This window comes from Somniosus microcephalus, chromosome 15 (genome assembly GCF_052327205.1).
Source record: "Somniosus microcephalus isolate GS21.2 chromosome 15, FLI_Smic_1.0, whole genome shotgun sequence".
NCBI classification, from domain to species: domain Eukaryota; kingdom Metazoa; phylum Chordata; class Chondrichthyes; order Squaliformes; family Somniosidae; genus Somniosus; species Somniosus microcephalus.
In genome coordinates, this window is record NC_141001.1 from 73208481 (window position 1) to 73232963 (window position 24483).

Genomic DNA, 24483 nt, shown 5'->3' on the forward strand with positions numbered 1-24483 from the left:
AATGCTCACTCTTCTCGTTCCACATCCCAATCTCTCTCTCTCTCACATGCCCAATCTCTCTCTCCTCTCTCACACTCCCATATCTCTCTCACATCCCAATCTCTCTCTCTCTCACACTCCCAAGTCTCTCTCTCTCTCACACTCCCAATCTCTCTCTCTCTCTCACACTCCCAATCTCTCTCTCTCATCTCTCACACTCCCAATCTCTCTCTCTCTCACACTTCTCCCAATCTCTCTCTCTCTCACACGACCCCAATCTCTCTCTCTCTCACACTACGCCAATCTCTCTCTCTCCACACTCCCAGTCTCTCTCTCTCTCACACTCCCAATCTCTCTCTCTCTCACACGCAATCTCCTCTCCACAATCTCATCTCTCCTCTCTAACTCCCAATCTCTCTCTCTCCTCACACGCCCAATCTCTCTCTCTCTCTCACATCTCCCAATCTCTCTCTCTCTCACTCCCAATCTCTCTCTCTCTCACACGCCCCAATCTCTCTCTCTCCACACTCCCCAGTCTCTCTCCCTTTCCACACTCCCAATCTCTCTCACTCTCTCACTCCCAATCTCTCTCTCTCACACACCCAATCTCTCTCTCTCATCACACTCCCAATCTCTCTCTCTCACACTCCCAATCTCTCTCTCTCACACTCCCCAATCTCTCTCTCTCACACTCCCAATCTCTCACTCTCACACGTCCCAATCTCTCTCTCTCACACTCCCAATCTCTCTCGTCTCACACTCCCAATCTCTCTCATCTCACACTCCCAATCTCTCTCTCTCTCCACTCCCAATCTCTCTCTCTTCTCACTCAAATCATCTCTCTCTCTCACACGCCCAGTCTCTCTCTCTCACACTCCCAATCTCTCTCTCTCTCACACTCCCCAATCTCTCTCTCTCACATTCCCAGTCTCTCTCTCTCACACTCCCAATCTCTCTCACACTCCCAATCTCTCTCTCTCACACTCCCAATCTCTCTCTCTCACACTCCCAATCTCTCTCTCTCACACTCCCAATCTCTCTCTCTCACACTCCCAATCTCTCTCTCTCACACTCCCAATCTCTCTCTCTCACACTCCCAATCTCTCTCTCTCACACTCCCAATTGATCTCTCTCACACTCCCAATCTCTCTCTCTCTCACACTCCAGTCTCTCTCTCTCTCTCTCACACTCCCAATCTCTCTCTCCCTCACAACTCCCAATCTCTCTCTCTCTCTCTCACACTCCCAGTCTCTCTCTCTCACACTCCCAATCTCTCTCTCTCTCTCTCTCACACTCCCATTCTCTCTCTCTCTCTCTCACTCTCCCAATCTCTCTCTCACACTCCCAATCTCTCTCTCACACTCCAATCTCTCTCTCTCTCACACTCCCAATCTCTCTCTCTCACACGCCCAATCTCTCTCTCTCACTCCCAATCTCTCTCTCTCACACTCCCAATCTCTCTCTCTCTCTCACACTCCCAATCTCTCTCTCTCACACTCCCAATCTCTCTCTCTCTCTCACACTCCCAGTCTCTCTCTCTCTCACACTCCCAATCTCTCTCTCTCACTCTCCCAATCTCTCTCTCTCTCTCTCACTCTCCCAATCTCTCTCTCTCTCTCTCACACTCCCAAGTCTCTCTCTCTCTCACACTCCCAGTCTCTCTCTCTCTCACACTCCCAGTCTCTCTCTCTCTCTCACACTCCCAATCTCTCTCTCTCTCAAACTCCCAATCTCTCTCTCACTCTCCCAATCTCTCTCTCTCTCACACTCCCAATCTCTCTCTCTCTCTCTTTCCTTCCATCTCTCTCTCTCTCTCCTTCCCCCTCTCTCTCTCTCCTTCCTCCCCCCCCTCTCTCTCTCTCTCTCTCTCTCCTTCCCTCTCTCTCTCTCCTTCCCTCTCTCTCTCTCCTTCCCTCTCTCTCTTCCCCCCAGTCGCTCCCTCTCTCTCTTTCAACAACAACATGCCCTCAAAAAGCCTCTGGCACCGCCGGGCTCCCCCAGCTAGTCTATATATATAAAAGGATAGTGGTGTCTGTCCGTCTATGTCTGCCTGCCTATCGCTGTATGTATGTCTGTCTGTCTGTCCGCTATACACTCAAAAGTTATAGAGCGTACCTACACATCTGTTATATCAAAAGAAAGCTGATGATCAGGGGAGTGTTATAGGCATATTTACTTTTTGGCAGACAAAAATTGTTTTCGGACAATATACAAAAAAACGTTCAAAAATCCGCTCATTAGCGGTTGATCAATCCTACCGCTCATAAGCGTTGAGTGACGTGATGGTTGACCAATTGGGGGGCATTTCATGGCATTTGTGGACGGGGGCCTTATCCTTCAAACTGCCGAGCGGGAGCTGAGCTGAGGTGAGTGGCAGCCGTTAAAGACCAGCCGGGCCTGAAGCGCTGGCGACCGCCCTTCTTCACCCGCAAAATCCCCCTCCGGCTCTCACCTTTTAGAGGGGGAGAGGCTGCATTAAATTAGATCGTTCACTCAGTCGCGTCTCTCTTCATCTCTTTTGTTTTTCTTCTCTCTGGCCGGGCTGCGCGGGAAAACTGAGAACCACGCGGCCCTGAGAGACAGCGAGCAGGGGAGCAGTGGCGAGGGCCTCCAGCTCAGCGGATCGGGCGCTCATCAGGGGTCGGCCCGCAACACATTGACCGGAGGAGCAGCGGCTCTCTCTCTCCTTCTCCGCCCCCCCCCCCCCCTCTTTCTCTCCCCGCCGACCTCACAAAATGGCGGCCGCCCTTCTTCACCCGCCGGGCTCTCGGACATTGGAGTCCGGAGCGAAAGGCCTTTGACTGCCGCCCGGCCAACCGGGTCCAAAGGCCCGCCTGGTTTAAACATGAGGAACCCTGGGCTCGCTTCTGAGCGATGGGCACCCGGCCTCCCGGTGTCGGACTGACTCCGTTCTGGGTACCGAGGTGAGTCGGAGGAGAGAGAGAGAGAGAGAGAGAGCGGGGAGGGAGGGAGAGAGATAGGGGCAGGGAGAGAGAGGGGAGCGAGAGAGTGGCAGGGAGAGAGAGCAGCAGGGAGGCGGAGGGAGGGAGAGAGAGAGGGTGAGGGAGGGAGGGAGAGAGAGAGGGGCAGGGGAGAGAGAGGGGGGAGAGAGAGAGAGCGGAGCAGGGAGGGGGAGGGGAGAGGGAGAGAGAGAGGGTGAGAGGATGGGAAAGTGTGAAGGGGTGGGAGAGGGTGAGGGAAGAGCTCGCCTTCTTCCTTCCTTCGGCCCGCCGCAATTCAAAACTTCCGCCGACCTCAAAAAATGGCGGCCCGCACCTTCTTCACTCGCCGGGCTCTGAGTCCAAGCCCCTTCCCCGGGGTGTCTTCCTCTCTTCTCTATCTCCTTCCCTCTCTCCTCTCTCTCTTCCTTCTCTCTCTCTCTCTCTCTCTCTCTCCTTCCATCTCTCTCGCTCTCAGCCCTCTCTCTCTCTCCTTCCCTCTCTCTCTCTCTCCTTCCCTCTCTCTCTCTCTCCTTCCCTCTCTGCCTCTCTCTCCGTCCCTCTCTCCCTCTCTCTCTCTCTCCTTCCCTCTGTCTCTCCTTCCCTCTCTCTCTCCTTCCCTCTCTCTCCCTCCTTTGCTCTCTCTCTCTCTCTCTCTCTCTCTCCTTCCCTCTCTCTTTCCTTCCCTCACACTCTCTCTCTCTCCTTCCCTCTCTCTCTCTCTCTCCTTCCCTCTCTCTCTCTCTCCTTCCCCCTCTCCTTCCCTCTCTCTCTCTCTCTCCTTCCCTCTCTCTCTCTCCTTCCCTCTCTCTCTCTCTCCTTCCCTCTCTCTCTCTCTCTCTCTCCTTCCCTCTCTCTCGCTCTCAGCGCTCTCTCTCTCTCTCTCCTTCCCTCTCTCTCCTTCCCTCTCTCTCTCCTTCCCTCTCTCTCTCCTTCCCTCTCTCTCTCTCCTTCCCTCTCTCTCTCTCTCTCCTTCCCTCTCTCTCTCTCCTTCCCTCTCTCTGTCTCTCTCTCCTTCCCTCTCTCTCTCTCTCTCTCTCTCTCTCTCTCTCCTTCCCTCTCTCTCTCTCCTTCCCTCTCTCTCTCTCCTTCCCCCTCTCTCTCTCCTTCCCTCTCTCTCTCTCTCTCTCCTTCCCTCTGTCTCTCCTTCCCTCTCTCCTTCCCTCTCCCTCCTTTGCTCTCTCTCTCTCTCTCTCGCTCTCTCTCTCTCTCCTTCCCTCTCTCTCTCCTTCCCTCACTCACTCTCTCTCTCCTTCCCTCTCTCTCTCTCTCTCCTTCCCTCTCTCTCTCTCTCTCCTTCCCCCTCTCCTTCCCTCTCTCTCTCTCCTTCCCTCTCTCTCTCTCTCCTTCCCTCTCTCTCTCTCCTTCCCTCTCTCTCTCTCTCCTTCCCTCTCTCTCTCCTCTTCCCCCCTCTCTCTCTCTCTCTCCTTCCCACACAGACAGACAGACAGACAAACTCATTTATATATGTATAAAAATTATTTCTACTTTTCATAACAACATGCTCTCAAAAAACCCTCGGCACCGCCGGGCACTCCAGCTAGTATATATATGTTGCAGGTATTTAGTTTCAACATATTTTCGTCAGGTTGTTATGGTAGCTGCTGTACAAGGACCGGAAATAACTCCATTATGTTGTGTGCATGAATGATCTTGTAAGAAGTCACACAACACCAGGTTATAGTCCAACAGCTTTATTTGAAATCACAAGCTTTCGGAGCGCTGCTCCTTCTTCAGGTGAAGTGGAGAAATGCATAAAGGTGGGGTCACAAGGGGTCAAATATTGCAGATGCTGGAGTCTGTATGAAAAACAAAAAAACAGACAAAAAACATTTTTTTTGGCTGGAAATCACAGCAGGTCCGGCCGCATCTGTGTAGAGAGAACAAGCCAATGTCGACTCGAGTCTGGATGACCCTGCATCAGGTGGGGTTACATGTAGCGTGACATGAACCCAAGATCTCGGTTAAGGCCGCCCTCATGGGTGCGGAACTTGGCTATCAGTTTCTGCTCGACGATTTTGCGTTGTCGTGTGTCTCGAAGGCCACCTTGGAGAATGCTTACCCGAAGATCGGAGGCTGAATGTCCTTGACTGCTGAAGTGTTCCCCGACTGGGAGGGAACACTCCTGCCTGGTGATTGTTGCGCGGTGTCCGTTCATCCGTTGTCGCAGTGTCTGCATGGTCTCGCCGATGTACCATGCTCCGGGGCATCCTTTCCTGCAACGTATGGGGTAGACAACGTTGGCCGAGTCACATGAGTATGTACCATGTACCTGGTGGGTGGTGTCCTCACGTGTGATGATGGTATCTGTGTTGATGATCTGGCATGTCTTGCAGAGGTTGCTGTGGCAGGGTTGTGTGGTGTCGTGGTCGCTGTTCTCCTGAAAGCTGGGTAATTTGCTGCGAACGATGGTCTGTTTGAGGTTAGGCGGCTGTTTGAAAGCGAGTAGTGGAAGCGTGGGGATGGCCTTAGCGAGGTGTTCGTCGTCATCGATGACATGTTGAAGGCTGCGAAGAACATGGCGTAGTTTCTCCGCTCCGGGGAAGTACTGGACGACGTAGGGTACTCTGTTGGTTGTGTCCCGTGTTTGTCTTCTGAGGAGGTCTATGCGATTTTTCGCTGTGGCCCGTCGGAACTGTCGATCGACGAGTCGAGCGTCATATCCCGTTCTTACGAGGGCGTCTTTCAGTGTCTGTAGGTGTCCATCGCGTTCCTCCTCGTCTGAGCAGATCCTGTGTATTCGCAGGGCTTGTCCATAGGGGATGGCTTCTTTAACGTGGTTAGGGTGGAAGCTGGAGAAGTGAAGCATCGTGAGGTTGTCTGTGGGTTTGCGGTAGAGTGAAGTGCTGAGGTGTCCGTCTTTGATGGAGATTCGTGTGTCCAGGAATGAGACTGATTCTGAGGAGTAGTCCATGGTGAGTTTGATGGTGGGATGGAACCTGTTGATGTTATCGTGTAGTCTTTTCAGTGATTCTTCGCCGTGGGTCCATAGGAAGAAAATGTCGTCGATGTATCTGGTGTATAGCGTTGGTTGGAGATCCTGTGCAGTGAAGAAGTCTTGCTCGAACTTGTGCATGAAGATGTTTGCGTATTGGGGTGCGAATTTGGTCCCCATGGCTGTTCCGTGTGTTTGGGTAAAGAACTGGTTGTCGAAGGTGAAGACATTGTGGTCAAGGATGAAGCGGATGAGTTGTAGGATGGCGTCTGGAGATTGGCTGTTGTTGGTGTTGAGTACTGAGGCTGTCGCAGCGATGCCGTCATCGTGGGGGATACTGGTGTAGAGTGCCGAGACGTCCATCGTGGCGAGGAGTGTTCCTGGTTCAACTGGTCCGTGGGTGCTGAGCTTCTGTAAGAAGTCTGTAGTGTCGCGACAGAAGCTGGGGGTTCCCTGTACGATGGGTTTCAGGATGCCCTCGACATATCCAGAGAGGTTCTCACACAGGGTTCCGTTGCCTGATGCGATAGGACGTCCAGGTGTGTTGGCTTTGTGTATCTTTGGGAGGCAGTAGAAGTCTCCCACGCGGGGAGTACGTGGGATGAGAGCATGTAGGATGCTTTGAAGGTCTGGATCGAAGGTTTTGATCAGTCTGTTGAGTTGGCGGGTGCGTTCTTTGGTCGGATCTGTGGGTAACTGTCTGTAGTGTTCCTGGTTGTCCAGTTGTCGGTATACTTCTTTGCAATAGTCCGTTCTGTTCTGTATGACGATGGCACCTCCTTTGTCTGCTGGTTTGATGACGATGTTGTGGTTGGACTTGAGAGCGTGGATGGCGTTGCGTTGTGCTCGGGTGACATTCTGGACTGTCTTGTGAGTGCGGCTGATGAATCTGGCGTTGATGCATCTCCTGACAGCTTGAGCATACATGTCAAGCTTAGGGCAGCGACCCTCCGGAGGGGTCCAATTTGACTCTTTCTTCTTTGGTTGCTGCACTGCGGATCCCTCTGTCTGCTGTTCCAGATCATTGATTGTTTCATTGGGTTCGCTGCTGACATCTTGGGATTTGTGGAAGAATTCCCGGAGCCTCATTCTCCTGATGAATTCCTCTGTGTCTGCCGCGAGACCGATGGGGTCCATTTTGGTGGTGGGGCAGAAATTGAGCCCTCGGCTGAGAACTTCAATTTCGTCTGGTTGAAGGGTGTGGTCGGACAGGTTGACGATGGATTTCCCTGTGGTTTCAACCGTGGTACCGGGGGAGGCTTGGTTGCTGCTGCTGGTGATGCCAAGTTTCTCAAGCTTCCTGTTCTTGGTGTGCATGTAGGTAGTGTAGTTCCGTTGCCTTGTTTGTTTGGCGGTGTCTCGTAGCTGGTCTGCTGCGTCCTGAGCACAGGCTGAGAACATGGACTCCATCTCGGTTTCGAGGTTGCGGCGTCTGCTGTAGAGCTGGTGTACGAGATGGTTGAGGAGTGTGCGAGAGGTACGACGGCAGAGTCTCTCAGCGTAGTCTGTGTTGTAGGTCGACTTGAGTGGGTTAGTGATCTGTAGTCCTTTCGGGATCTTGTCTGCTTTCTTGCATCTCTGTAGAAACTTGATGTCTGTGTCGATATGCGCGATCTTCTTGGAGATCCTCTCCACTTTGAGCTGGCAGTTTGTGGTGTCGATAGTAGCCATGGTGTGGAGATGCCAGAGTTGGACTGGGGTGGACAAATGTAAGAAGTCACACAACACCAGGTTATAGTCCAACAGCTTTATTTGAAATCACAAGCTTTCGGAGCGCTGCTCCTTCTTCAGGTGAAGTGGAGAAAAGCATAAAGACACAGCTTATATAGTCAGAGAATCATGTCAGATGTTTACAGGTAACCTTTCCAAGTGCCATTTATCACACCTCGGCAGAGAGATAATCACAGCAGTTCTTTGATGTAATGTTTCCCTGACTGACCTGTTTGGACACCATTCACACCTTTGACTGCTGTGATTATCTCTCTGCCGAGGTGTGATAAATGGCAGTTGGAAAGGTTACCTGTAAACATCTGACATGATTCTCTGACTATATAAGCTGTGTCTTTATGCATTTCTCCACTTCACCTGAAGAAGGAGCAGCGTTCCGAAAGCTTGTGATTTCAAATAAAGCTGTTGGACTATAACCTGGTGTTGTGTGACTTCTTACATTTGTCCACCCCAGTCCAACTCCGGCATCTCCACACCATGAATGATCTTGACAGGGAGCAATGGTGTGTACAAAACACAACTAAGTGACTGAACCAAATAACCTATGAGTGCCACAGGTCCTTGCCATGAGTGCTCTGTCACACCACTGCTCTCTGGAAACAGTTTCTGGAGATAAAGTTTTTGTTTCTTCACTCAGTCATATATATTCAAAGTTGCTCTCTTTCATTTTTGCCCTCCCCCATGCAACATTGGCCAGCCTGAGAGCTCGAGGTTGCCAAGCAACCCGTTCTACTTATGGCACTCTTTAATTGGATGTTGAAAGAAAGAAATACTTAACAACAGTTATGAAATGTCTTACCACGTCATTGAAATGTCTCAAAGCACTTAACACAATTGAGTTACTTTTTTGTAGTGCAGTGACAGTTTGCAAACAAAGAAGGCCTTAAGGTGACTTATTCAATAATTTTGCTCTCCCTCTTTATGCGGCGTCCATACTAGAGAGATTTTCTAATCATAATTATCTGTGCTGTAAATATCCAAATGGAGAAAATACTTTATGTCGAAGTGATAATTCCTGGCCTCTTCAGATTTTCTGGTTTAGAAATCAGTAGTGATCAGGGCTTTTACCACCACACAACCAGGAATTATTTTTTCCCTTGAAATCACTTCAGTGGGATCTACTAAATAGGTGGGGTTGAGACATTGAACTTTTATTGACAAGCCAGGAGTCCTTCCATGAACGTTTCCCCCACAATCTTTGCTGCATATTATCTGTGTATTCTATTAATCTGCCACTATTCCAGAAGTGAATATTAAGGGTGCCAAAGAATGATTCCTACGCGTGCGCGAAGCACTTACACCTACCTCACAGCTTTAGTAATTTGTGATTTATAAACACACCCATATCCAACTGCTCTGTGTTACCTATCTTGACATTACATTTCCTACCTGATTCTAGAACTCTTCCTACTTACACAATCTCCATTTCAAACATTCACACTAGATGCCATCTCAGCCAGCTATTCCACTCATCTCTTATACCTTCAGCACTGTCATTCATTGCACAGGGCTCTTCAGCTACCGGAGCAAATGAGAGCTCGCAATGCAACCGGTATGTGGGCAGAGAATATAACATGCATAATATAACATGGAATTGGTTGTGAATAGTGTGTTAATGTCTCATCTTTAACAGCCTGACTGAGAGAGCTTATGAAAATATTGACCCATAAAACATGACTATGGCCATCATTTTGAGTTTATACAGAAACTAGATGAAATATTTTAGAAAGTAGAGATGATCCTAATAATAATCCCCTTGGTAGGACAAAAGGACTGTGTAGGTTTAAGTTATGTACTGCCCTTTGTTTCTTGCACAGATTTTTATTTAACCCAGTCCATCTGTATTTCACAAGCTAACATACTGATGAGCTTATTCTCAGTAGTGTGTGGTATGATGGACAGGATTGTCTGTGCTTTGTAATTTTGTTTTATTATAGATGAATCCTGACTAATGCTGTGTTCAAACTATGGCTGTTAGAGCTTCGAAGAATGACTTCCCAATCCTACTGTCATAATATTCTAAATATGTAGTGGGTCTTGGACAGATGCTGATGTGCTTAGGGATCCCTTCAGATCCGTTTCACTTACATCTGGCAGACATGAATTCTACATCAATCCACATAACTGCCAAATTTAGAGCAGCGTGCCATTGTTGCTGTGTGGTAAATTTAATTTGAAAATGTGAGAACAGATGCATGTAATGAAATACAGTGACATGATGGACTGTTTCCACCCTCCACAAATGTACTCCAGACGGTGATCTATTTGTCTTTTGTATTGGTGTAAAATTAAAGAATAAGTTTTTTTTCCTGAGGAAATGTTACAAACTAAATAGAAAAGAGTGAACTGTGTTATCAATGCTCATTTTCCCAGTTATAAGACCAATCCCTGAAGAGACTAAATGTTGTTGTGTTATTGTTCCGCTCCATAAATTTTAATTGAGAGTATGTTTTTTCTTAAGTAGCATTATGATTATTACAGGAAACTTGTTAATAGCAGATGGTGGTACATGCTTTCTGTACTTTCACAGTATTTATCTCATCTTGTGTAGTACTTTGGACAGTATGCAGCGCAAAGGACCAAGATGTCCCTTTGTGAAATATAGATAATTCTCAAAATAGTTGAAATGTGTGTGGGCACCTCTGGCCCATTCATGCCCACTAAATAAAACATTGGTTGTTCGTGGGTACCACTGCTTTATGCTCTATATAAGACACAATTGGTACTGTTGCTTTTTACATTATTTAAATTATAAACTGAGTGCAGGAAGCCTTTTGTTTTGTAATATATGTAGCACATGGCACAGAAAGGAAAGAAGATCTTACAATCTGAAACTAGAGGCTGTCTATAGTTTCTAGTTTGGGTGAAAAAAGGCTCTGAGCCAAAAATTTAAAAAGTGTATTTTTAAGAACCTTTGGCCAGCATGGGATTGGCATTAACATGGTGTGCCATGGGTGAGTAGGACATAGCCTGAATCCCCATTGAGTTCTTGCTCTCAATGTGCCACTGTGAAGGGTTAAGCAGAGGTCAACAGACCACTCCAAAAGCAATTCACTATGTGAAGTGTTTAAAGATATTTCAACATAATAAGCTACTGTATAAATGTAGCTTTTGTTCTGTAAATGTACCGTTTTTCATGTGCATTATATTATAATCGTTGCAGTGTTTTAAAAAAAAATGTTCTTGGAATGTGGACACTAAGGTCAAGGCCAAATTTATTGCCCATCCCTAATTCCCTTGAGAAGGTGATAGGCCTACTCTTTGAACCTCTGCAGTCCTTGTGGTGATCATGCTCCCACAATACTATTAGGTAGAAAATTCAAGGATTCTGACCCAGCGACGATGAAGGTACGATGATGTATATTAAGTCAGGATGATGTATACCAAGTCAGGATGATGTGTGACTTGGAGGTGGTGGTGTTCCCCTAAAACACTTGCTCTTCTTGGGGTAGAGATTGCAGAAGAGGAAGGAGCTATTGAAGTAACCTTGGCGAGTTGCTGCAGAGTAGATCGTACACACTGCAGCCACAGTACACCAGTGATGGAGGGGGTGGATATTGAGTACAGTGGCAGGGGCAATGATCAAGCGAAATGTTCTGTGAATGATGTTGAGCTTCTTCAGTATTATGGCTGTACCTATCCAGGCGAGTGTTGAGTATTCCATCACACTCCTGACTTGAGCTTGTAGATAGTAAAGAGGTTTTGAGAGTTCAAATAGTGAGTCACTCGTCACAGATTACCCACCCTCTATCCTGCTCTTGTAGCCATGGTGTTGATTTACCTGGTCGAATTCAGCTTCTGATCAATAGTGGCCACCACACCCCCCACCGCCGCCGCCCCCAGGATGTTGATGATGGGGTCCTGGTGATAGTGGAGCCATTGAAGGTCAAGGGGAGGCTGCTGATTCTTCTCGTTCAAGTTGGTCATTACTTTTCTGTTATGTGGCACGGATGTTACCTGCCTCTAATCAGCCCAAGCCTGGATGTTATCCAGGTCCTGTTTGTAAGCTGGTATGGGCTGCTTCATTATCAGAGCAGTTGTGAATGGAGCTGAACATTGTGGAATTGTCAGTGAACAGTCCCACTCCTGGCCTAATGATGGAGGGAGGGTCATTAACGAAGCATCTGAAGATGGTTGGGCCGAGAACACTTCTTTACTTTATTGATGTTTGGGAGGAGGCTGTTAGGGTGGTAATTGACTGGTTTAGATTTGTCTGGGGGTTTTTATGTTGTTACTTCTTGTGCATATTGCTGATCACCATGGAACCAAGTCTCTGAACCTTTTTACTGATCTGTTATAATTCTTGAAAATTGGTTTTGGCACTAAAGATAGATATTGCTTAACTGATGTTAAATGTTGTTTTTGGTCATCAATTACTGACCGCCATTTTATTGCTGTGCCAAAAACTCTTTAGCATTGCTTCCGTTCTATCGAGTTTTCATTCAAATAATGAAACACAGGTGTGAAATGCTGCTGACTGAGCAGAAAGAAAAGCTTGCAATGCAAGGAGGGATGGAAGTTAATGCTATCCAGTGCCAAATATAGGGTTTTAATGGTTAAGACGTTAATGGAGAATTCCATTAAAATTGTAATATGGATCAACTGAAGGATCACTTTACAATTACAGTTCTGTTAATTTTCATTGTGTCTACTGAGCTGAACCATTGACAGAAATAATGGTGCTCATCTGTGTGTCTCTGAATACGGTATTAAATTGCTGCTATTAAATCTTCATTCAACGCCGGCTTTGCAACTATTCTAAGCACTTTTGTTTCACACTTTATGGAATAGACATCAAGTTCGGTAACAACATCAACTTGTGTTTATATAGGGCTTTTAACATAGTAAAACATCACAAGGTGCTTCACAAGGGCGTTATCAAACAAAATTTGACACTAAGCCACATAAGGAGATATTAGGGCAGATGACCAAAAGCTGGGTCAAAGAGGTAGGTTTTAAGGAGCGTCTTAAAGGAAGAAAGAGAGGTTTAGGGAGCAAATTTCAGAGCTTAGGGCCTAGGCTGACGGCACGGCCACCAATGCTGGAGCGATTAAAATCGGGGATGAGCAAGAGGCCAGAATCGGAGGGTTGTCGAGCTGGAGGAGGTTACAGAGATTGGGAGGGGCGAGACCATGGAAGGATTTGAAAACAAGGATGAGAATTTTGAAATCGAGGCGTTGCTTAACCGGGTGCCAGTGTAGGTCAGTGAGCACAGGGGTGATGGGTGAACGGGACTTGGTGTGAGCTAGGACACGGGCAGCGAGCACGGGGGTGATGGGTGAACGGGACTTGGTGTGAGTTCGGACACGGGCAGCGAGCACGGGGGTGATGGGTGAACGGGACTGGGTGTGAGATCGGACACGGGCAGCGAGCACGGGGGTGATGGGTGAACGGGACTTGGTGTGAGTTCGGACACGGGCAGCGAGCACGGGGGTGATGGGTGAACGGGACTGGGTGTGAGATCGGCCACCGGCAGCGAGCACGGCGGTGATGGGTGAACGGGACTGGGTGTGAGCTAGGACACGGGCAGCGAGCACGGGGGTGATGGGTGAACAGGACTTGGTGTGAGTTCAGACACGGGCAGCGAGCACGGGGGTGATGGGCGAACAGGACTTGGTGTGAGTTCGGACATGGGCAGCGAGCACGGGGTGATGGGCGAACAGGACTTGGTGTGAGTTCGGACACGGGCAGCGAGCACGGGGTGATGGGTGGACAGGACTTGGTGTGAGTTCGGACACGGGCAGCGAGCACGGGGTGATGGGTGAACGGGACTGGGTGTGAGTTCGGACACGGGCAGCGAGCACGGGGGTGATGGGTGAACTAGACTGGGTGTGAGCTAGGGCACGGGCAGCGAGCACGGGGTGATGGGTGAACGGGACTGGGTGTGAGTTCGGACACGGGCAGCGAGCTCGGGGGTGATGGGTGAACAGGACTTGGTGTGAGTTCGGACACGGGCAGCGAGCACGGGGGTGATGGGTGAACGGGACTGGGTGTGAGTTCGGACACGGGCAGTGAGCACGGGTGTGATGGGTGAACGGGACTGGGTGTGAGTTCGGACACGGGCAGCGAGCACGGGTGTGATGGGTGAACGGGACTGGGTGTGAGCTCGGACACGGGCAGCGAGCACGGGGGTGATGGGTGAACGGGCCTTGGTGTGAGTTCGGACACGGGCAGCGAGCACGGGGGTGATGGGTGAACAGGACTGGGTGTGAGTTCGGATACGGGCAGCGAGCACGGGGGTGATATGTGAACGGGACTGGGTGTGAGTTAGGACACTGGCAGCGAGCACGGGGGTGATGGGTGAACGGGACGTGGTGTGAGTTCGGACACGGGCAGCGAGCACGGGTGATGGGTGAACGGGACTTGGTGTGAGTTCGGACACGGGTAGCGAGCACGGGTGTGATGGGTGAACAGGACTTGGTGTGAGTTCGGACACGGGCAGCGAGCATGGGGTGCTGGGCGAACAGGACTTGGTGTGAGTTCGGACATGGGCAGTGAGCACGGGGGTGATGGGCGAACAGGACTTGGTGTGAGTTTGGACACTGGCAGCGAGCACGGGGGTGATGGGCGAACAGGACTTGGTGTGAGTTCGGACACGGGCAGCGAGCACGGGGGTGATGGGTGAACGGGACTTGGTGTGAGTTCGGACACGGGCAGCGAGCACGGGGTTGATGGGCGAACAGGACTTGGTCTGAGTTCGGACACGGGCAGCGAGCACGGGCGATGGGTGAACGGGACTTGGTGTGAGTTCGGACACGGGCAGCAAGCACGGGGGCGATGGGTGAACGGGACTGGGTGTGAGCTCGGACACGGGCAGCGAGCACAGGGGCGATGGGTGAACGGGACTTGGTGTGAGTTCGGACACGGGCAACAGAGTTTTGGATGATCTCAAGTTTACGGAGGGTGGAAGATGGGAGGCCGGCCAGGAGAGTGTTGGAATCGTCAAGTCTAGAGTTTCAAAGGCATGGATGAGGATTCAGCAGCAGATGAGCTGAGGCGGTAGACAATGGCTTCGGTCTTCCCAATATTTAGTTGGAGGAAATTTCTGCTCAACCAATACTGAATGTTTGATGAGCAGTTTGACAATTTCGAATTTTCTTTCAAAATAATAAACTATTTCTATACACGATATGAACAGAGTGATAAACATTAAAGAATTCTATTATCAGCAAATGTGTTTAACAGATACTACCTTTTTTTAGTCTGCTCTGTTACCTTCTGCAGTCATGATGTCTTGTGAATCCAATTTCCTTTTTGGCTGTCCCTTCCAACTCTCCTGAAGGCATCAACACCCTGCTGGGGTACAATTCCATGGATGCCCACCACTATCTTCCCTATTCCCGGTTCTTTATGTGTGAGTCTAGACGGTAAATGGCAGCAGGCTTTTCAGTCATGGTGGGGCACCGAAGACCAGACTGACCCTTTCCTGGACAGCAATCAGGAGGTGGAACTGTGGCTCATTTTCTCCTCCTCGTTCTGGGATGTTGAGGCCCATTGTAGCACCTCTACTGCCACCCTGGATGAGATTAGCAAAGTTAGCATGGACTGGGGTCGAGAATCACCATCCTGTCCATCACTGGGTTAACACCTGGGACATTCAGTAAAAAGCTCCTTCCTTTCTGTGTTGAAACGACTGCTCCTTTTTGTAGGTATTTCACCTTCATCAGCTTTTGTCATCAAGCCCATGAAGGAAATTACATTTTAAACATAAACTACATAATTTTACTGATTTGTGGAAAAACTACATTGCAATGAAAGCATTAAATTGTAGGAATGGAAGCTGTATTTGTATGTGGTAGTATTTTTTTAAGAAGGGAGTATCTTCATTGACAATTTCATGTTTCTATTAATTTCAAAGGATTTTTACAGTAGCTAAGGAACAAGCCAGTTTAAAACTTGAAACTAAATATATTTAGTCATGAAGCTTAACATTTTTGGGAATATTGAAGATGTTCCCTAACCTCAATTCCTTTACTCTGGAGCTTGCAAACCAATTAACAGATTATCTACAAAAATACTTGGCTATTTAACACCTTTCAACTGAATCTGAACAAATCTATTGTTTTGCTGACTTGTCCAAACTGGGCCTCTCCTGGGTGATTGTGCAGCTGTCTGTTCTTGTTTCTTTGTCGGATTCCAGCCTCTCCCTGGTGGTCCACACTTCTGTTCCTGGAGAGAAGCAGCTTCGTGGAACCTCTTTAATCAGCAGCATTTTCAAAGTGCTGCAGCTAATTAGGCTCCAGAATATGAGGCATTTCTCAGCGAATAAAGGTGTACAGCTCTACAAAGAGCCCGTGCAGGAACAGTATCTTGTGAGGTCTGGGGTGGACGAAGACCAAGTGAGAAAGAACAAAAGAAAGAAGTGAAGAATCTGAATCGGAACAGATCACCAGGACTTAGACTCATTTTTTTTAACTTTGGCTGTTACGTTAAGCTGCTTTGGGCTTCCTTTCTGCTTTTTAATTTGTAATTCCTCTTTTCCTAATTTCATTGCATTTTGTCTTTGCCCCTCATTCCTGTTAACTACATTTTTCTTGTTTACTGTTCCTATTTCTTTCTAGTATATCTCTATTTTTCGCAATGTTTCCTTTTGTTTAATCCTTTACACTTTTTGTTCTTTTTCCACTTCACCACATTTAATTCCCATGGCTTTTGTTATCCAGCAGTTTTCAAGCTTTCCTGTTGGAGGCAGGAAGGGGGTTGGTGGACGTATCTGCTGAAAACAAAAAACTGTTATTGTGAGCAATATCTGAAATGAGATAAGAAATTGCAAATCTGCTTGTGTTTGGGGAGTTGTGGGGATGCTGGGAAATGTAGTTTTTTAAAAATAGTGTGCAGAGGAAAACCCCAGCAAGCTGGTTTCCACTTATCTAGCGTCCTTTCTCTGGCTGCACTTTTCACGTTGTCTTGTCTTGTCTGTCTGCCCGGCAGTCTCTGCTTATCTGTGGACAAGCATCACGTGGTTCCCCACAGCCTACACCTATCACCAGTGGCATTACTAGAATTTTCACACTCGTTTCACATCGGTAGTGGTGTGAATTTGAAGTGAAAGACTTATTGAGCAGTTGAGTGGCCTTTTGGCATGGATGCTTTGCCTCCAGTGAGACCACCTATTAGAGATGGTTTAGTACTGTGCAGTAAAACAGTTGGAGCTGGGGCAGTGCCCCACAAACCAATGTGAGCCATCATGGCACAAAGTCATGACATGTGGGGAAACTAATTTATCTACTTTTCAATGAGAATTTGCTGCCGCATCTCCCTCCCATTTGGGATGATAAACTTGTACTGCTAAACAGATTTAAATATTTCCAGCCTGTTGATAGCCACACACAGTTTTTAATATATATACGCACACACTCACTAACCGATCTCACAGCTCGGTCTTGAGCTATGTTTAAGTGGCATATGCCTTTAAGGGCACCGATCAAGTATTCCCTGGGGGAAGTGATCTAAGGTAAATCCAAGGAATTGTACCTGTTGTAAACGCTTGATGGCAATCGTACCTGTTTGTAAATCTCTAGCTCCAGATCAGAAGAACCTAGCATCACTTACCTTGGATGCCAATCTTACAATCATCAGAGGTAAATAAAATAGGTAAATTTAATCAGGACAGAGAAGCAATGACAGACAGGTGTGATAAAGCATGAGAGGAAAGTGTAACTTGACAGGAAGTCAGTGATTACCTAAGACTTTTTAATATTAATGGATATGTGTCCAATGATATTGTCTGCGGTGAGTTACAGATTGCAGTGCTGCAGGGGTGGATGCATGTTTGTGGTAGTAAGGTAGGGGTAGAGACTGCCAATGAAAGAATTTGGAAAGAAGTCTCTAAAAGATCCCCAGATGCAGTGAAGTAAGTGGTTTTGATTGGCTCCTGGAAAATAAATACTGTTCCTTTTCTCACCACAGATCAATAAATAAATATCACAGCTGCATCAATAAACTTCTGCGTATAATACGGTGGTGCAGCTGTTTACTTTTTGTTATCTCCAAAATAAAACCCAGAATTACTGCTATAGTCTCTGTATCCTCCTGCCCTCTGGACTATACAGATTACCTGCAGAAAACTATAGGCCCAGAAATTCGGGTCGGGGGCTTCCCGCGGGTGTAAGCCCCCGACCTGCACTTAGCTTGCGCGCCGGCAGTTGAGCTGTAGGGCCCTGTGGAATTCCGCTCCGGGGCCTGGCCCAGCTGCCGGCGCGCTGTGCTTGTGTGTCCCAGGGGCGTAGTTAGTGCGATGCGTCCCCTGGGATCACGTGGGCCATGGGCAGCCAATCAGAGCAGGGAAAAGCCCATTCATAAGATTGACAGGAAGACCTGTCAAATCTTATGAATACTACGGCCCCTAAATAGCAGTAAACCTTCAAATAATTTTTTTTTTAAATCACACTTTTTAAATAAACTATAAATTACATTAAATAACTATTTTAAACAATAATTTAAATTTTTGAAAAAAATAATTTTATATTCTAACGGGGCTAAAAATAAACTTACCTTGCTTTCAAGTATTTAAAAATAATAAACCTGTGGAAAAAATGTTTTAATTTTAATTAATTGACCACTTACCTTGTAAAAAGCAGGCCTTACGCCTGCTTTTTACATTTCTAAATACTGCAGGCTTACGATCCCGGGAAAACCTGCAAAAAAAACCTAAGTTCAAAGCGCACGCGTTTAGAGGATCGGAAGTGCCGGTTTCCCGCGCATGCGCAGTGCATGTAGAAAACCGGCACTTCCATTCGGCCTACGGGTGAGTACCCGAATTTCTGGGCCATAGTGATCGTTTTCTCCACAGTACATATGCTAAGACAGTGCACGTGCTGTGAATCGTAGGAATGGGTTTGGGAGCAACATTCTCAACTCCACAGAGAAGTATAAGGCTCCAACATGAAACATTGTTACACAATTTCAAACATGGAAAAATCAATTATATAAGACACATTTCATCATTTCTTGTTATATTTTGCCATTTATTTGACCGCTTTATTACATTAGGAACATTACTTCTCAAAGGAATTGCTCAGCATAGTGGAGAACCCAAGATGAGTATTGCATTCAAAGATTTTTTGGGAGCAACTTGATTGGCTTTGCTTTGGCTCCTTGCTATTGGTACCTGTTGCCGACTGCCATTTTTTGACTGGATGTTCTTTTTAAAATTGTTGATGGGTTACTTTCACTGTGCTACGATTGGTTCCCCGGGGATTTTTGTTCTTAGTAATTTTCCACTGGAATGGGTAAGGCTTACAAATAGCAAATTCTGGCATTCTTTGTGAACGGCCACTTTTACTGTCAATCATAAAAAAGTTCTTGTACATAAGGGTAAATCCTGGGAGCTGTCACCTGCTAGCTTGAGTTACTTTGACAGTGATGGGTCTGGGAACCTACATGAACTTGAGGCTCAGGCTTCTCACTTACATAGGCACAGGCCTCCAATTGAAAACAGTTATAGGCATTTGAAAGACAGAAAGTGCTACTGCTTAATCATTAGCTTGTAAAAATCTCAACTTTTTGAATGTCTGTATTTTACAAAACTTGTTTGCAATGTTAAGTGCCCACCTTACTGGAAAAACAAAGATGGTCATTGAAAGGACTTTCAAAATACATTTTAATTGATAAGTTTGCGTCTTTTTTTTATTGTAGTTTTTAAAAATTCATTGGAGTGAGCCACTTGGGCGCATGCGCATGCAATTTGCAGTGTTTTTACATTTAAGTGGTAATTTTCTGACTTCATACACCTGATGGAGAGCTTCGTCCACCAAGAAGGCATATTGGAAATTTGCGTGCATTCTGGGCATGTTTTTTCAGTCACTCTTGTTATGTAGGTAACAGTGGTAAATTAATGCTTGGAAAGTATTGCTCACCGCTGTAAAGATTAGACCAATTAGTAGCTTATCTCTAGTCTTTCAAATAATCAGGATCGACTGCAAACCAATATGGTGGGTATATTGTGTTTAATCAGAGTTTAAGACGGAATATAACATGCTAGTTATTCAGCAAAAACATACGACTGTGACAAGCAGCTGGTACCGATCCCGATCGGACAGGCGGCTGGCGTGCATAAACAGTTCCCTGGCTTGCGGCCTCTCTTCCTCTCGTCTAGAACCTCTGAGTGGGTGAGCATGGGATCACTCTTGAAAGAGCGCTCGACCAGCCCAACTTCTGCTTGGCTCTTCCCTCCACCGTCTGTGTGGGCAAGCCCTCGGTGTTACTTTTATTCTCTTTTTTTTTTTTTTTAGAGGTGGGCCTGAGGCCAAATTATTGATAAGACCATCTAACCTATAGAGGCTCCCTAAAACCTCAGTACCCAATTGGGCATTGAGTTCTTTGTCTTAATTCTGTGATGAAAGCCCTTCCCAAAAGAGGGTCTCATAATCTCATCCAATTTGTCTTATTACAGGAGACTTTGGTTTATCCGGAGGTTATATGTCCGGAATACTCGATCTAATGGCAAAAATCAGGAGCCGTTTTCTATAAGTTTTTTTTAGTTCTCGTTGCTTTTTTTTCCCCCCCCAGTCAGGCACTGCAAGGTCTGTAGCTATAGCAACAGCTTCAGCTAGAGATGCTTGCAGCTGCAGCCGACTGTTTTGAAGCTGTTGCTAAGCAACAGGATTTGTTGATTCACACACAGCTTTTCAGTTCCGTATCTCTCAACATTAACGCTGGTATGTCCGGCACTTTTGATGGTATGGCACCAGCTCGGTCCCGTCAGTGCCGGATATCAGAAAGTTTCCTGTATTTAATCTTTCTGAAGGTTCTTCCTTTGGAATTTGTGTCTTATCTCCCTGGTCCCTATCCTCCCTGGTACAGTTGGTACTAGGCCTGGCCTTAGCATTATATCATGGTTATTAGTAATAATAGGAAAAATGTAGGCATTGAGTCCTAGTTGGCCCAATTAGAGATACATAAACAATGTTGAAATCCTAACTTGAAAAAGTTAGCTTGGAAACAAGATTATTTATGACCGTCACAGTACAGAATGCTATAACATCCGCAGGGAACCAAAACACAAGCAGATTCTAAGCATCTATCCAGTTATTCTAATACTAGTCTGAAGAGACCTTTTGTCTCCAGTTCTAATACAGTCATGTAAACACAGCATTATTCGCATCACAATTTTGTTTGCATAACCATATACATTTTGAACACCCCTGATTTCTAACACCGCCTGTTAAAATTTCCAACATGTGATCCTGGCAAATGAGGCTCCCTGCCCAGACTACCAAGTCAGAAAATTACCCAGTTAGCATTGGCACGGCTTAGTTGGTAACCCTCTCACCACTGAGTCAGGATAGGATGGGTTTAAGCCCCACTTCAACCTTCAGAACATAATCTAGGCTGACACTTCAGTATAACACTGGGGGAAATGTTGCGTTGCTGAAGGTGCCATTTTTTAGATGAGACATTAAACCTGGGCTCCATCCGCCTGTTCCCACAACACTGTTGTAAGAAATGTAAGGAGTTCTCTCAGTGTCCTGGCCAACATTCCTCCCTCAACTAAAACCACAATTAATTGGTCATACATTTCATTTGCCTTTTGTGGGACCCGGTTGTGTGCAAAATTGGCAAGCCATGTTTGCCTAAGTAGCAGCAGTGACTGCACGTCAAAAAAAAATAATGTATTGGTTGTGAAGCACTTTGAGAGGTTCTGAGTACTACATAAATATAACTTAGTTTTCGTAGCTCGTGAAAGACATTGGCTTCTTGGCAGGGTATGGTTCCATAGATTCCAGGCAATCTTCAGTACTTTGCCCAACTGGCCAACATTAATGTGAGCATCGCAAACTATTAGACCACTGGGGGCATCACCGCCAAGACCAGTCCTATACTCGCTGATCGTCGGCACATGCATACTTCCAGCAAGAATCACTGGATAGCAATCGGGGTATGGAAGGAACAGTTTTTTTCCTCCCTTAACATCAGGGCGCTGACGCCAATTGCGGTGCTTCTACCTATGCCCTGGCTGAGATGAGCTAACTTGGCACAGACTGGGTGTCATACATTCCTAGTCTGGATGGCTCAGCTGCTCACCTGGTAAACTCACTGAGACATTGGTGACTTTCACACTGTATTTTAAGAGCACTGTAATTTATACAGAGAGTTCTTCTTCCCCTTCCTTCCCCCTCCCCCGCCCCCCAACACACAGTTTTTCCATCTCCATTTGCAATTCTATTGCTGGGGACACTGTGAGCAAATTTCCAGTAAAATGACGCTGTCCTTCAATTTTAAAATACACACAAATTCACATGTATAAGTTGTACATTTATGCCTATTTTTATATCTTAAGAGTTTGTGGTGCTGTGGGAATCAAATACACGGGGAAAAAGATAGTCATGAAAGGGGGAGGGTTTTGTATTCTATTGAATGTTCCCTTTCAGCTTTCTTTCACTCCACTCCCCGCTCAGCTCTCCATTCCTTGCCAAGATCGTTGCCAAACAGTCTCCAATTTCTGACAAAGTTGAATGGAGGAAGTTTTACAAGAGAGGGGTCACAGCTCAATGGCACTATTAGTAGTGTGGTAGGGATTCCCTAAGGCCCTTGTACCTGCTGATTTTAAAGCCATCACACGTGTAGCAGCAAATACTGTAATGTGCATACAATATTCATGACAGCATTATACAGCTTAATGTGGGTCTGGAGCTAAATATAGCGACTGCAGAAGGGAGTTACAGAAGCTTGTTAGTCTGAGCTCAGAGCATTCTGCGTCTTGGTTCCTGTCACTTTTGAGTCCTAAAGCGCACAAACAATATAATGAGAAATGGGGGGGGGGAAAAGCAATCATTTGGGCAGGTTCAGTGTCCTTGCAGGAACTAGTGTTACAATCTGATTATGAAGATAATTATTACAAAATGCAGTTAAAATGTTTTTTTTTCTTGAATTCAGTAAAATATAAATAATTAATTCTTATTTGAAAATCAAAAATCTTCATACATAAAAAAACAAATGACCATGTCCCACTTCTTACACAGTTCATTGTCACAATGAACTACTGTTTGTCATGTGTAAAAACTTTGTCGTGTCAGCAATAATTTCTACTGGAGTAAATGGTGAAGAACTTTGGCGAGGAGCAGTGGATAGCAGTCAAAGGGTTTAATCTAGGGAAGAACATGGTAAAAAATATTCCCGTATATTCTTGATTATACTATGTGCAAGGTACAGTATTGTACAGCAAAAACTGGTGTATGGATAGGACTGGTGTAAAATGCATTCTCAGTTTTCTCCACAGGTTCAGCCAGTGTCAAAGGATTCTTTGTACCTGTGTATAAATCACATTCTCGGACATAGAAACATAGAAACGTAGAAGATAGGAGCAGGAGTAGGCCATTCGGCCCCTCAAGCCCACTCCGCCATTAATTGAGATCATGGCTGATCATCCAAATTCACTACACTGTCCCTGCTTTCTCCCCATATCCCTTGATCCCTTTAGCCTCAAGAAATATATCCAACTCCTTCTTGAATATATTTACAGTAATGAATTGACCTCAACTGCCCTGTGTGGCAGAGAATTCCACAGGTCCACCACTCTCTGGGTGAAGAAATTCCTCCTCATCTCAGTCCTAAATGGCTTACCCCTTATCCTTAGACTGTGAGCCCTGGTTCTGGACTCCTCCGCAATCAGGAACATCCTTCCTGCATCTAGTCTGTCTAGTCCTGTTAGACCCCCTCTCATTGTTCTAAACTCTAGTGAATATATACCTAATCGACCCAACCTCTCTTCATGCGTCATTCCTGCCATCCCAGGTATCAGTTTGGTGAATCTTCGCTGCACACTCTCCATGGCAAGAACATCCTTCCTCAGATAAGGCGACCAAAGCTGCACACAGTACTCAAGGTGTGGTCACACCAAGGCCCTGTACAACTGCAGCAAGACATCCTTGCTCCTGTACTCGAATCCTCTCGCTATGAAGGTCAACATACCATTTGCCTTCTTAGCCGCCTGCTGCACCTCCATGCTTACCTTCAGCGACTGGTGCACAAGGACACCCAGGTCTCGTTGCACTTCCCCTTTTCCCAATCTATTGCCGTTCAGATAATAATCTGTCTTCCTGTTTTTGCCACCAAAGTGGATAACCTCGCATTTATCCACATTATAGTGCATTTGCCATGCATCTGCCCAATCACCCAACCTGTCCAAATCATACTGGAGTTTCTCTGCATCCTCCTCACAGCACACACGCCCACCCAGCTTTGTGTCATCTGCAAACCTGGAGATATTACATCTAGTTCCCTTGTCTAGATCATTTATATATATATTGTGAATAGCTGGGGTCCTAGCACCGATCCCTGCGGTACCCTACTAGTCACTGCCTGCCAGTCGGAAAGAGACCCGTTTATTCCAACTCTTTGCTTCCTGTCTGCCAACCAGTTCTCTATCCAAGACAGTACCTTACCCCCAATCCCATGTGCTTTAATTTTACACGCTTATCTCTTATGCGGGACCTTATCGAAAGCCTTCTGAAAGTCCAAATACACCACATCCACTGGTTCTCCCTTATCTATTCTACCAGTTACATCCTCAAAAAATTCCAGTAGTTTAGTCAAGCATGATTTACCTTTTGTAAATCCATGTTGACTTTGTCCGATCCTGTCACTGTTTTCCAAGTGCTCTGCTATTACATCTTTTATAATGGACTCTAGCATTTTCCCCACTACCGATGTCAGGCTTACCAGTCTATAATTCCCTGTTTTTTCTCTACTATCCTTTTTAAATAGTGGGGTTACATTAGCTATCCTCCAATCCATGGGAACTGTTCCAGAGTCTCTAGAATTTTGGAAGATGACCAGCAATGCATCTATTATTTCTAGGGCCACTTCCTTAAGTACCCTAGGATGTAGATTATCAGGCCCTGGGGATTTATCGGCCTTTAATCCCATCACTTTCCCTAATACCATTTCCCTACAAATACT

The 24483-nt window shown here is 46.5% G+C and overlaps 1 protein-coding gene across 8 annotated transcripts in view; it reads left to right on the forward strand.

Moving 5' to 3' along the window:
- LOC147107033 (serine/threonine-protein kinase BRSK2) overlaps nt 1–24483 on the forward strand; it is a 1115513-nt gene that overhangs the window by 425557 nt on the left and 665473 nt on the right. The gene's annotated exons all lie outside the window — the stretch shown is intronic.